This window comes from Pteropus vampyrus, unplaced genomic scaffold, assembly GCF_000151845.1.
Source record: "Pteropus vampyrus isolate Shadow unplaced genomic scaffold, Pvam_2.0 Scaffold927, whole genome shotgun sequence".
Taxonomy (NCBI): domain Eukaryota; kingdom Metazoa; phylum Chordata; class Mammalia; order Chiroptera; family Pteropodidae; genus Pteropus; species Pteropus vampyrus.
The window spans coordinates 372,753-385,991 of record NW_011889708.1 but is presented as its reverse complement, the minus strand read 5'-3'; the positions used below and the strand labels follow the sequence as shown (position 1 = coordinate 385,991).

At 45.1% G+C, this 13,239-nt stretch overlaps 1 pseudogene; it reads left to right on the top strand.

The window, feature by feature from the left end:
• Positions 1-6,054: 6,054 nt before the first annotated feature.
• LOC105309895 overlaps positions 6,055-13,239 on the top strand; it is a 56,325-nt pseudogene continuing 49,140 nt past the window's right edge.

The following is a 13,239-nucleotide window of genomic DNA, read 5'->3' as shown; positions in this document are numbered from 1 at the left end:
CTCAGATCATTCCCCTTGAAACAACAATAAGCTGAACATCTAAAACTGAACAAAAAACACCCAAACTGCATACCAGCACATCTGACCGTGGGTTCTGCACATAAGAGCTACCACGGGTCAGAACCCCGGGTGTCAGGCAGTAGACTGGGAGAAATAAAGAAGCTGCCTCTTGCAGCTGCCAGAGCTTCACGCAGGAAGATGGGAAGGGGTGAAGGTGCGGCGACTTCCCTGATCAGCCTGCCTGGAAGTGCCGGAACTTCTAGCAGCTGGCAACAGGGCCCAGTCATCAGGGCAGAAAGCAGAGAAGCGGGACTGGACAGCAGAGAAACAACAGTTGATTTTCACCAGCCCCAGTTCCAAAACCAAGGCTGTGCTGCAACCCCCAACCACAACCGAGGGGTCCCCTCTCCACATACCCTCCAAGACCCAATACTGCAGAGCCCCAGGGGAATCTGAGCGAATGCTGCCGAGACTGAGGCTACCTCTCGCAGCCTCTGGAGCTCCATGCAGGAGGAAGGGGACAGGAGAAGGAGCAGCGAGTTCGTGCTGCAAGTTCTCTGAACAGTCAAGCCTACGAGGACTGTGGGCTACCTGTGGCCAGCTGGCAGCAGGGCCCAGTCATCAGGCCAGAGAGCAGAGAAGCAGCTGGCAGAGAAACAACAGTTGATTCTTACCGCCCCCGCCCCCCATATCCTCCGAGACCAAACACCACAGAGTCCCGGGGGAATCTGAGCAAACTCTACCAAACCTGTTAGAGATCCAAGAGGCTTAGACACCACCTACTGGAAACCAAAAGAAAAGCTCCTTCTTTGCAGCAAGCTAAAGAGAGATCTTTATGTAATAAATCTTCTTTCTGGTAAAACAACAGAATACACTGTAAAAGTGGAAATTCTCCAGTTTCAGGGAGGTGGTATCTCCAGGCGCCAGCCCCCAGGGAGAACAGTAACTCAGTTACAGGGAGGTGATATCTCCAGGTGCCAGCCCCAGGAGAAGCACGACATTCCAAGGCGCAGATGATAAAACTGTCTACTAGGCCCTGTTTTATCTGAGAGTCCCCCGGATACATTTATCTTTGTACAAAAGATTAACGGCTAACTTCTGCTTCTTGTAATCTGCTTATTCAAGGATATAGTTGGAGGCTTTATAAGCTGCCTCCTCTGGAAGCTCGGGATTAATCTCCTCTAACCCTGCATGGTACAGAGTCAGTCACCGGCCAGCAATAAAGGCTCATAATTACTCTGTAACATTTGGAGGCCCCAGCGAGATCTCTCCAGCGGAGGAGATGTCCTAAGACCCGCGACTCCGGCCGCCTTGGGCGAGGACCTGGCCGTCCAGGGGACGGCCGCTGAGAGACGTTCCTCAGCCCCGGACACCAGGCAGACTCGCCCAGGAGGGCAGGTGGACAAAAAGGTTTAATACTGTAACAATTGGGCACGAGCCATCTGGAGCAGCTTCACCGGTGAGTAAGACTGCTCTTGGATCTGTCTGTTAGTGGGCCCTAAAGAGAACTAGTGGAAGGCTGGACACAGCAATACTTTCCTAGTCCGGTCAAGGTCTGAGACGTCAGACTTGACTCCAGGTATTCAGTTTTCTGGTGCACTAGTGTTTTGTGTTACCTGTAGTTTGTCTTGTCTGTCTGTATTGTGTCTGCCTGTCCAGATCAGCCAAATGTACTGTTACCCTCCTATTGCTTTAGCTTTCATAAGTTTACTTAGTTTGATTCTTTCCTTAGGTCTGGCCTCCATGCCCGCCCCCCCTCCCTGCCCCCGACTGGACGTTAGGTCAGAGGCTGATCTTAGCCCTGGCTTATTTGGCTTTTGTGGGGATTTTCTCTTTTCTTGCCTGTCTTTACTAACATGGGTCAGGTTTCCTCCTCAAATCGTCCTACCCCCCTGCAGTGCCTCCATAACCAATTTAAGGATTTTAAGAGACGAGCCCAAGCCTACGGAGCTAATGTCACTCCCTTCAACCTCAAAAGGTTCTGCCAGTTGGAGTGGCCCACATTTGGAACAAGGTGACCACTAGAAGGGTCACTCAACCTGCAAGCAGCCTTTCAGGTGTGGGATATCATCTACAGAGATCCTGGCCACCCTGATCAGGCTCCATATTTCGATGTGTGGGTCAATATCGTTTCTGATGCCCCCAAGTACTTGAAGGGCTGCCGCTGTGGTCAAGAGTCAAGGGCAACTCCCAAGCCTATCCTTCTCTTAGCACCAAAGGGGCAAAAGGAGAAACTGTCCGGACAGACACTTAACTCTCTTTACCCTGTCTTAAAGGAACTCCCTGAGGACCCCAAGATCACTACTCCTCCTCCCTTACTCCCCTCATAACCCGTTCCTGTCTCCGTCCAACTGGGAGGCAGAACCTCTCTGGAGCCCTCCCCATACCCGCACTGGAACTGTGTATCAGCCCCCACAAGACCCTGACCCTGCTCTTGATTCCTTGAACCAGGCAGCAGTCTTGGCCCCGCTCTGGCAATTGGCACCCCCAGTTGGGGGAGAAACCCAGAGGCCATTCATGGTCTATGTCCCTTTCTCCACCAGCGACTTATACAATTGGAAACACCAGAACCCCTCATTCTCAGAGAAACTCCAGGGATTAATCTCTCTCCTAGAGACTATTTTCTTTACCCACCAGCCAACTTGGGACAATTGTCAGCAACTTCTCCAGGTCCTGTTTACCTCAGAGGAGCGGGAACGAATCCTGAAGGAGGCTGCAAGGATGGTATTAGAGCCCAACGGGCAGCCTTCCATCGATCCGGCCTATGTCCAGCATGTTTTCCCGAACACCCGTCCGCCTTGGGACCCCAACACCAACCAAGGTAAGGAGGCTCTCCAACGGTATTGCCAGCTTCTGCTCCAGGGCCTCCGGTCTGCCGCCCGACGACCCATTAACTTATCTAAGGTAAGTGAGGTCATCCAAGCTAAGGATGAATCACCAGCGGTGTTCCTGGAACGACTTTTAAAGTCACACCGGTTATATACCCCTATTGACCCAGAGGACCCTAATAATAGGAGGGCTATAAATTTTGCCTTTGTCAGTCAGTCAGCCCCGGATATTAGAAAGAAACTGCAGAGGATGGAAGGGTTTGAAGGAAAGAACCTATCTGAACTGGTCAAGATAGCCCAATGAGTATTTAACAATAGAGATGATGTAGATATAGCACAGACCAAGAAGATGACCAAGGTCCTGCTTGCAACCATGCAAGGAGCCAATCCAAAGGGACAGGAAAAGGCAGAGGCCAAGGACAGGCACCTAGAGCGAACAATGGACCTAGGAGAGTCAGGCTAGAGAAGAACCAATGCGCATATTGCAAGAAAAAGGGACATTGGAAGAATGACTGCCCTGAAAAAGGACGAGCCCCCAAGAAGAAGGCTCCCCTCGTTGTCTTCAAGGACGCAGAATGAGGAGGTCAGGGCTCTTACATTATAAGCCCCCGGGAGCCCAGGGTAACTTTACAAGTCGGAGGCAAGCCTATGAACTTCTTGGTAGACCCAGGAGCTACCTATTCTGTCCTACAAAGCACCCAGGGCCCACTCTCAAAGGAAAAGACACTTATACAAGGGGCCACTGGACAAAGTAAATCTTACACTTGGACCCAAGCCAGGATAACAGATCTGGGAAAAGGAACAATTACTCATTCATTTCCAGTTATGCCAGAATGTCCGTATCCGCTGCTGGGTAGAGACTTGCTACAGAAGTTACAGGCCACAATTACCTTCAAGGAAGGGCATACTGAATTGACTGTCGGGTCAGGACCACCTGCCCATTGTCTGAGGAATACCTTTTGCTAGAGAAGCCCCTAATAAACTCGCCAGGAGCCTTACTTACAAACTCCCTATTAACTGAATTCCAACAAAAGATTGGAATTCAATCTTTTGAATTCCTGATGTCTGGGCAGAAACAAATCCCCCCAGCTGGCAGCACATCATCCTCCAATTATAGTGACTCTGTCCAGCTCAGCTACTCCAGCCCGGGTACATCAATACTCTGTCAGTAAGAAGGCCCAAGCAGGTATTGCTGTCCATATTCGAAGGTTGAGGGAGGCAGGAATCTTAGTTCCCTGCCACTCCCTCTAGAATACTCCCTTGCTCCCAGTACAGAAGCCCGGCACCAATGACTACCAACCTGTCCAGGATCTCAGGGAGGTCAATAAGCGAGTTGAGACCATTCACCCAGTAGTGCCCGACCCTTACACTCTTCTCAGCCAGCTACCCCCGAGTCATCAAGTATATACTGTCCTAGATCTGAAGGATGCCTTCTTTACTCTGCCGCTGGCCAAGGCTAGCCAGCCCATCTTTGCTTTTGAATGGGAAGACCCAGACAGACTTTACTCAGGACAGTTGACTTGGACTCGACTGCCTCAGGGCTTCAAGAATTCCCCAACCCTGTTCGATGAAGCCCTAAGTAAAGACTTAGTCGAATTCCGCCAGAGGCACCCAGAGGTAGTACTTCTACAATATGTTGATGATCTTTTGCTAGCGGCTGAAACAGAATTAGAGTGTAAACAGGCTACTGAGGACCTACTCCAGGAGTTAGACAAGAATGGGTATCGGGTGTCTGCTAAGAAGGCTCAATTTTGTACTCCCCAAACGACATACCTAGGGTACAGTCTACAGAAAGGAAAAAGGGCCCTGTCCTCTAGTTGGGTTGAGGCTATTCTGAGGATACCCCAGCCACACACCAAGCGACAGGTTCAAGAGTTCCTGGGAGCAGTAGGTTACTGCAGGCTTTGGATTCCGGGGTTCACAGAAATAGCTAAGCCCCTGTACACCAGTACCGGAGGGAAAAGAGAGGACCTAGCCTAGGGAAAGGAAGAAAGAACGGCATTTGAAGCCCGGAAGGCAGCCCTAACCACAGACCCTGCATTAGCCCTGCCTAACCTGGAAAAGCCATTCCAGCTCTTTGTTACTGAGGTGCGGGGAATTGTGGAAGGCGTCCTGACACAGACCCTAGGACCCTGGAAGCGACCAGTTGCATACCTCTCCAAAAGATTGGACTACGTGGCAGCAGGATGGCCCAACTGGTTGAGGGCAATCGCTGCCACTGCAATCCTCACTAAGGAAGCCCTAAAATTGACACTAGGACAGACCCTCCAGATCATCGCCCCACAAGCAGTTGAGTCAGTGCTTCGCAGTCCACTGGACCGGTGGATTTCCAATGCTTGAATCACCCAGTATCAGGTCCTGCTTCTCAACCCACCCCACGTACAGTTCCTGAAAACTGCCACACTCAACCCAGCCACTCTACTGCCTGACAATGACCCTCGCCAACCCCTACATGACTGTCTTGAGGTCCTAGAGAATGTCACCTGCACCAGACCGGAACTGACAGATAGCCCTTGGCTGTACCCAGACGCTACCCTATTTACGGATGGGAGTAGCTTCGTCTCAGAAGGAGTCAGGTATGCTGGCGCTGCAGTGGTTACCACTGAGACTGTCATTTGGGCACAAGCCCTAAGCCATGGAACTTCAGCTCAGCGGGCTGAACTAGTAGCAGTGACTCAAGCTCTGCGGTGGGGTAAAAACAAAACTGTTAATGTCTATACGGACAGCAGGTATACCTTTGCCACGGCACATGTACATGGGGTGTTAGATAAGGAAAGGGGGCTACTGACCTCAGGAGGAAAAGAAATCAAGAATAAGGAAGAAATACTAGCCCTGCTTGAGGCAATTTGGCTGCCAAAGAAAATGGCAATCATCCACTGCCCAGGGCACCAAAACTCGGGTTCAGAGGTAGCACGAGGCAACTCCTTCGCTGATCAGACAGCAAAGGAGGCTTCCCGAAAACCAGTGGGGCCAATTGACATTCTGCCGGCCCTACCGCCCAGAGTGCTAACAGACATCCCTACCTACACTCCAGAGGAAATTGAACTATGCAAAAAGCTGGGAGGAAAAGAGGAATCTACTAGGTGGGTTAGGATTACGGACGGCCGCATTATAGTATCTGAGGTCTTGGGCTGAGACCTTATAACCCAGGTTCACCAGAGCACTCACTTAGAAGGGACCAAGTTAATTGAACTGAAGAGACTATTACATCCCGGGACTGCAAAGAATGGCTAAGCAGGTATCAGCCCAGTGCCACATCTGTGCACGAGTGAATCCAGGGCCCTCCAAAGAAGTACAGCAAGGGACGAGGCTTCATGGACAGGCACCAGGGGAACACTGGGAGTTGGATTTCACTGAGGTCAGCCTGGGAACCTTCGGATTCAAGTACTTGCTTGTGTTCATTGACACTTTTTTGGGATGGATAGAAGCCTTCCCCACCAAGCAGGACACAGCTCAAGTAATAACAAAGAAATTAGTCTCAGAAATAGTGCCTCGATTTGGCCTGCCCATAACACTGGGGTCCGACACCGGCCCGGCGTTCATTGCCCAGACCAGCCAATCTCTAGCAAAGGTGTTAGGGATCAATTGGAAATTGCATTGCATTTATAGGCTGCAGAGTTCAGGGCAAGTAGAAAGAATGAATAAAACCTTGAAAGAAACCTTAACTAAGTTCAAGCTGGAAATTGGCGAAAACTGGGTGAGTCTCCTCCCCTTTGCCCTGTTAAGGGCACGGTGCACACCCTATTGTAAGGGCATCACGCCTTATGAAATAATGTTTGGAAGACCCCCTCCTCTCCTCCCCAAGTTAGGGGAAGAAAAGCTAACAGAAGTTCATAATTTTTCACTGCTTAAGTCTTTGCAGGCCTTCCATCTCGCATGGCAGGAGACCCCGCAACTGGTCTCTGCCACTAGAACAACTGCTCAGCATCCAGTCCAGCCAAACAACCACGCTCCAGGTGATTGGATCTGGGTGAAGAAGGTACAGCCTGCTTCTCTTGAGCCCCGCTGGGACGGACCTTTCCCTGTCATCCTCACAACACCCACCGCAGTCAAAGTAGCTGGGTGCCATCATTGGATTCACCATACTAGGATCAAGGCTGCGCATCTACCACAGACATCGGAACAATGGACCCCGCGTCAGTCAGAGGACCCACTAAAGATAAAACTTTCAAGGGTTCAGACTGGACCATCTTAATTGTCTCTATCTTCCTACATGTCACTCACTGTCACTCCAGCAATCCTCACCGGCCCCAGGTGTATAGATGGGAGTTAACTAGAACCAAGACGGGCATTCCTATTTCCACAGTGAATATCTCTAGCCAACCTATTTTCAATGTAGATCTATGTGCTATGGCAGCCTGGCAAAGCTCACTATAAGGCAAGGGGCCAACTCTGGTCATCCCCATATGGGTGTGAAGACCTCACTATGGAAAAAGGTCTTCAAGGAACACAGCTTTATATGTGTCCTCAGGAAGGAAGCCCCACATGTGCTAAGCCAAATGAATATTATTGTGTCTCTTGGGGCTGCGAAACAATCACACCATGGGAGAGTGAACTGGGTGGGAGAGCTCACTACATATCCCTATTCAGTCTGTATGTACTAACCTAGGAATCTATAACCCTGTAACCCTCACTGTAAAACAATGGAATGCACAGGCCTGGACTACAGGGAAAACATGGGGCCTTCAGTTATATGTATCGGGAGTTGATCCTGGTATACTCATCACTGTACAGCTACAGGTGAACTGCCGCTTCTCACCTCTACCAATAGGACCCAATCACCTACTAAACCCCTTGATCCCTTTGCCCCTGCCATCTCTACCTCAACCCACGCCCTCAAAGGGACTATCTCTGCCCCTTAACTCCTTAGAAAGTGCTGCCCCCACCAACCCCACTATTCGGAGCATCCTGAGGCCACCACAACTCCCCAACCTGGTGTTAAGTATGTTAGATGCAGTTTTTTGTTTTGTTAATCAGACTAACCCTAATATCACCAGTGATTGCTGGTTTTGCTTGAATCCGGCCCCATCATACTATGTAGGGCTCGGAGCTACTACTGCTTTTGGAAATTCTACTCAGCAGATTAGGAATATTTCAGTAAGCAATAGCAGCACTTTGTGCCCTTGATTTACAAGGCCAGGGCGCTTGTATCCACTCTACTAGCTATCCCTTAAGCACTTCACCCTATGCCCAGAATTGTGACAGCATCACTCTCATAGACACTACTCCTCCGTTTTACTTAGTTGCCCCACAATGCACCTGGTTTGCCTGTAATATCGGTCTAACCCCCTGTATCAGCTCCAACTACTGGTCCCAGGGGACATATGGCTTCTGTGTACTAGTTCACATTATCCCTCAAGTGTATTTCTACTCCAGGGAAGGGGGCTGCAAACATTTTCAGTACATAGCAAATCACATTGCAAAGAGGGCGCCTATCCTAATACCTGCACTAGTAGGCCTAGGTGTGGCAGGATCAACGCTGTTGGAGCGCAGCCTCAGTAATGAGGGATTCTAACTACCAGACCCTGAGTCAACAAGTAAACAAAGACTTGCAAGACTAGAGACATCGGTTTCTCACCTAGAGACCTCGTAAACTCCCTAGCAGAGGTAGTCTTACAGAATAGGAGAGGACTGGATCTCCTCTTCCTGAAACACGGAGGTCTCTGCATGGCTCTGGGTGAAACCTGTTGTTTCTATGCTAATCATTCAGATATTATTAGAGATAGTTTAGCCCTGGTCAGACAGAGACTCCATGACAAAGAAGAACAACGTCAGCGGACAGGGTCTTGGTATGAGAACCTGTTCAACAGATCCCCTTGGTTAACTATACTGCTTACCTCCATCACAGGACCCCTAATGCTGGTACTTCTGGGGTTGCTATTTGGCCCCTGTGCAATTAACTGGATAACTGCCTATGTCAGAAAATGGGTCCAGGCAGTAAAACTCATGGTTCTCAGAACAAACTACCAGCCACTCCAAGTCGGAGAATCAATGACTTGATTTCCCTTCGAAACCAGTGGGGAATTTAAAAATAGAAATTCTCCAGTTTCAGGGAGGTGGTATCTCCAGGCGCCAGCCCCCAGGGAGAACAGTAACTCAGTTACAGGGAGGTGATATCTCCAGGCGCCAGCCCCAGGAGAAGCACGACATTCCAAGGCGCAGATGATAAAACTGTCTACTGGGCCCTGTTTTATCTGAGAGTCCCCCGGATACATTTATCTTTGTACAAAACGTTAACGGCTAACCTGTTTCTTGTAATCTGCTTATTCAGGGATGTAGTTGAAGGCTTTATAAGCTGCCTCCTCTGGAAGCTCAGGGCTGATCTCCTCTAACCCTGCATGGTAGAGAGTCAGTCACTGGCTGGCTAATAAAGGCTCATAATTACTCTCAATTGGCTCCGTGGGTCATAGAATCGTTCATGCCATAACAACACTTCCATTAATGCCCAGGTGAAAAAATAGCCCATTAAACACCATGAACAACCAAGGTGACAAGGCATCTCACAAAGAAAGAAAAAATCTCCAGAAAATGAGCTTAAGACATAGATATATGCAACTTAAGTGACAGAGAATTCAGCATGGTACTTCTGAAAAAAAACTCATTGAGTTCCAACATGAGTCATATCAACAATTTCAGAAACTGTAAAAACAAATAAATGAGCAAAGCAAGGAGATTAAAACCCTCAAAATGAACCAAAAAGAAATTCTGGAGATGAAGAACACACTGCAAGAGCTGAAAAATGAAATAGCGAACTTGGGAAATAGAGTAGACAAAATGGAGGAAAGGATCAGTGATATCCAAGACAGAAATCTAGAAATAAATCAGAAGGAATAAGAGAGAAACCAAAGAATGAAAAATCATGAAAGAGAAATTCAAGAACTAGCTGATACCATCAGAAGAGGAAACATAAGAATAATGGACATTACTGAAGGCGAGGAAAAGGAGCAGGGACTAGAAAGCATTTTCAGACAAATAGTGGATGAGAATTTCCCAAATCTAAGGAATGAGCTGGAGCTGGGAATTCAAGAAGTCAACAGAACACCCAAATATCTCAACCCAAAAAGGCCTTCACCAAGACACATTGTATTAAAGTTATCAAAAATCAACGATAAAGACAGAATTCTCAGAGCAGTCAGAAAATAGTAACTTATAAAGGAAAAACCATTAGATTATCATCGGATTTCTCAGAGCAAACTTTACAAGCCAGAAAGGAATGGAATCAAATATTTAAACTATTCAGTGAAAGGAACTACCAGCCTAGAATAACATATCCAGCTAAGCTCTCCTTTAGATATGAAAGAGAAATTAAGACCTTTCCAGACATACAAAAATTGAGGGAATTCTCCACTACGAGGCCTGCACTACAGGAAATTCTGAAAGTGGTCCGCACACCTAAAATAAAATAACAACAAAAATAATTAGGAGTAAAGTGACTATCAGGCAAATAGAAGCAGAGAAGTACAACCCTTACTAAGAATAGGGCATTATAAGCTTAAATAATAAGAAGAGAATTGCTATAGCAAGGTAGTAATGAACGTTCAGCATACATAGAAACAAACTTGAGATAACAATGACTGAAAAGGGGAGAATTCAAAGATCCAAATTTGCAAAGGGGAATGGAGATAAGGCACACGCAGAAGAAAATGGACAACTGTATATATATATAATTATCTTTTTCAAATTTGTAATGGTAACCGTGCATTATAGAGTCAAAACTGAAGTATGTAACATAAAACAAGAAGAATCAGAGGCAAATCCCATAAACACCAACCAAAATAAAGAAAATAAACACAAGGACAAGGAAGCAATGAATACACCAAGCTACCAGAAACAAAAGATAAAATGGCTATAAGAAGACCTCATATTTCGATAATCACCATAAATGTAAATGGACTGAACTCACCAATAAAAAGGCACAGAGTAGCAGATTGGATCAAAAAACAAAACTCAACCTTATGCTGCCTCCAGGAAGCACATCTGAGCTACAAAGACAAATATAGACTCCGAGTGAAAGGGTGGATATTTCAAGCAAATGCATTCAGAGAAAAGCGGGAGTAGCAGTACTAATATCAGACAAAATAGACTTCAAAATAAAAAAGGTAAAGAAACATATGAAGGGACACTTCATAATGATAAACGGAATCATGCACCACGACGACACAGCGCTTATTAATATCTATGCTCCCAATCAGTCAGCCCCAAAATATATAAAGCAATTACTAACAGACTAAAGGGAGAAACAGACCAAAACACTGTCGTAGTAGGGGACCTAAATACTCCACTGTCAGATATGGACAGATCATCCAAACAGAAAATCAATAAGGAAATAACATCCCTAAATGACACATTAGACCAACTGGACATAATTGATAATATGGAGCCTTCCATCTCAAAACAACTGCTTATAAATTCTTCTCTACTGCACATGGAACATTCTCAAGAATCAATCACATACTGGGACACAGAAATAGTCTTAAAAAATATAAGAGGGTCAAAATCATATCAACCATATTCTCCGATCATAATGCTTTGAAACTAGAGATCAACTACAGGAAGAAATCTGGAAGAACAGCAAATACATGGAGATTAAACAACATGCTACTGAAGAATAACTGGGTCAGGGAAAAAATAAAAAGAGAGATCAAGAGACACATAGAAACAAATGATAATGATAGTACAACATATCAAAACTTTTGGGACATAGCAAAAGGGGAAAGGGGAAAGTTCATATCATTACAGGCCTATCTTCAAAAACAAGAATGCTTCATCTTTAAAAACTAGAAAAGGAAGAACAAATGAGGCCTAAAGTTAGCAAAAGAAAATAAATCATCAAAATTAGAGCAGAAATAAATGAAATTGAAGAAAAAATAGAATAAATAAAATGAAGAGCTGTTTCTTTGAGAAGGTTATTAAAATTGACAAACCCCTGGCTAGACTCACTAAAGAAAAAAGAGAAAAGACACAAACAAAATCAGGCATGAAAAGGGGAAATAACGACTGAAATCACAGAAATACAAAGGATCATGCAAGAATACTATGAAAAAGTATAGAACACCAAATTTAATAACCTAGAAGAAATGAACCAGTACTTAGAAAACTACGATCTTCCTAGACTGAATCAAGAAGATCTGGAAAATCTAAATAGAGCAATCAGCAGTATGGAAATTGAAACAATCGTCAAAAACCTAACAAAAAGTAAAAGTCCAGGACCAGATGGTTTCTCTAGTGAATTCTACCAAACATTCAAAGAATATTAATACCTATTCTCCTCAAACTCTTCCAAAAAATTGAAGAAGAGGCAATACTTCCAAACAGTTTTTGAGGCCAGTATTACTCTGATACCAAAACCTGTCAAAGATACCACAAAAAAAGAAAACTACAGACCAATATCTCTCATGAACATAGATGCAAAAATCTTAAATAAGATACTAGTGAACTGAATACAGCAACATATTAAAAACATTATATGCTACGATCAAGTGGGCTTCTTCCCAGGGGCCCAGGGATGGTTCAACATATGCAAATCAATTAATGTGATACACCATATAAACAAATTAAAAAATAAGAATCATATTATTATATCAATAGATGCAGAAAAAGCCTTCGACAAGATACAGCATCTATTTATGATCAAAACACTTAACAAAATCGGTATAGAAGGAATGTACCTTAAGATTATAAAAGCCATCTATGACAAATCCTCAGCCAACTTATACTTAATGGTGAAAAACTAAAACTCTTCCCTCTATGATCAGGAACAAGGCAAGGCTGTCCACTATCGCCACTGTTATTCAATATAACATTGGAGGTCCTAGTGAGTGCAATCAGACAAAAGAAAGATATCCACATAGGTGTCCACATAAGAAACTAAGAAGTCAAACTGTCACTATTTGCAGATGCCATGATTCTCTATATAGAAAACCCTAACGACTCCACAAGAACACTACTAGAAACAATAAGTAAATACAGTAAAGTCTCTGGATGCAAAATCAACGTTCAAAAATCCATAGTGTTCCTATATTTTAATAATGAAGTGTCAGAAAAAGAAGTGGAAAAAATAATTCCTTTTCCAACTGCAACAAAAATATAAAATACCTAAGAATAAATTTAATGAAACAAGTGAAGGACCTCTATAATGAAAACTACAAGACCCTATTAAAACAAAAAAAAGAAATGGAAAGATATTCCGTGTTCTTGGATTAGAAGAATCAACATAGTTAAAATGACCATATTACCTAAAGCATTATACACATTTAATGCAATCCCCATCAAAATCCCATCAGCATTTTTTTAAAGAAATAGAACAGAAAATCATCAGATTTATATGGAAGGACAAAACACCCTGAATTGCCAAAGCCATTCTGCGAAAAAAGAATGAAGTTGGAGGCATCACTCTGCCCAACTTCAAATT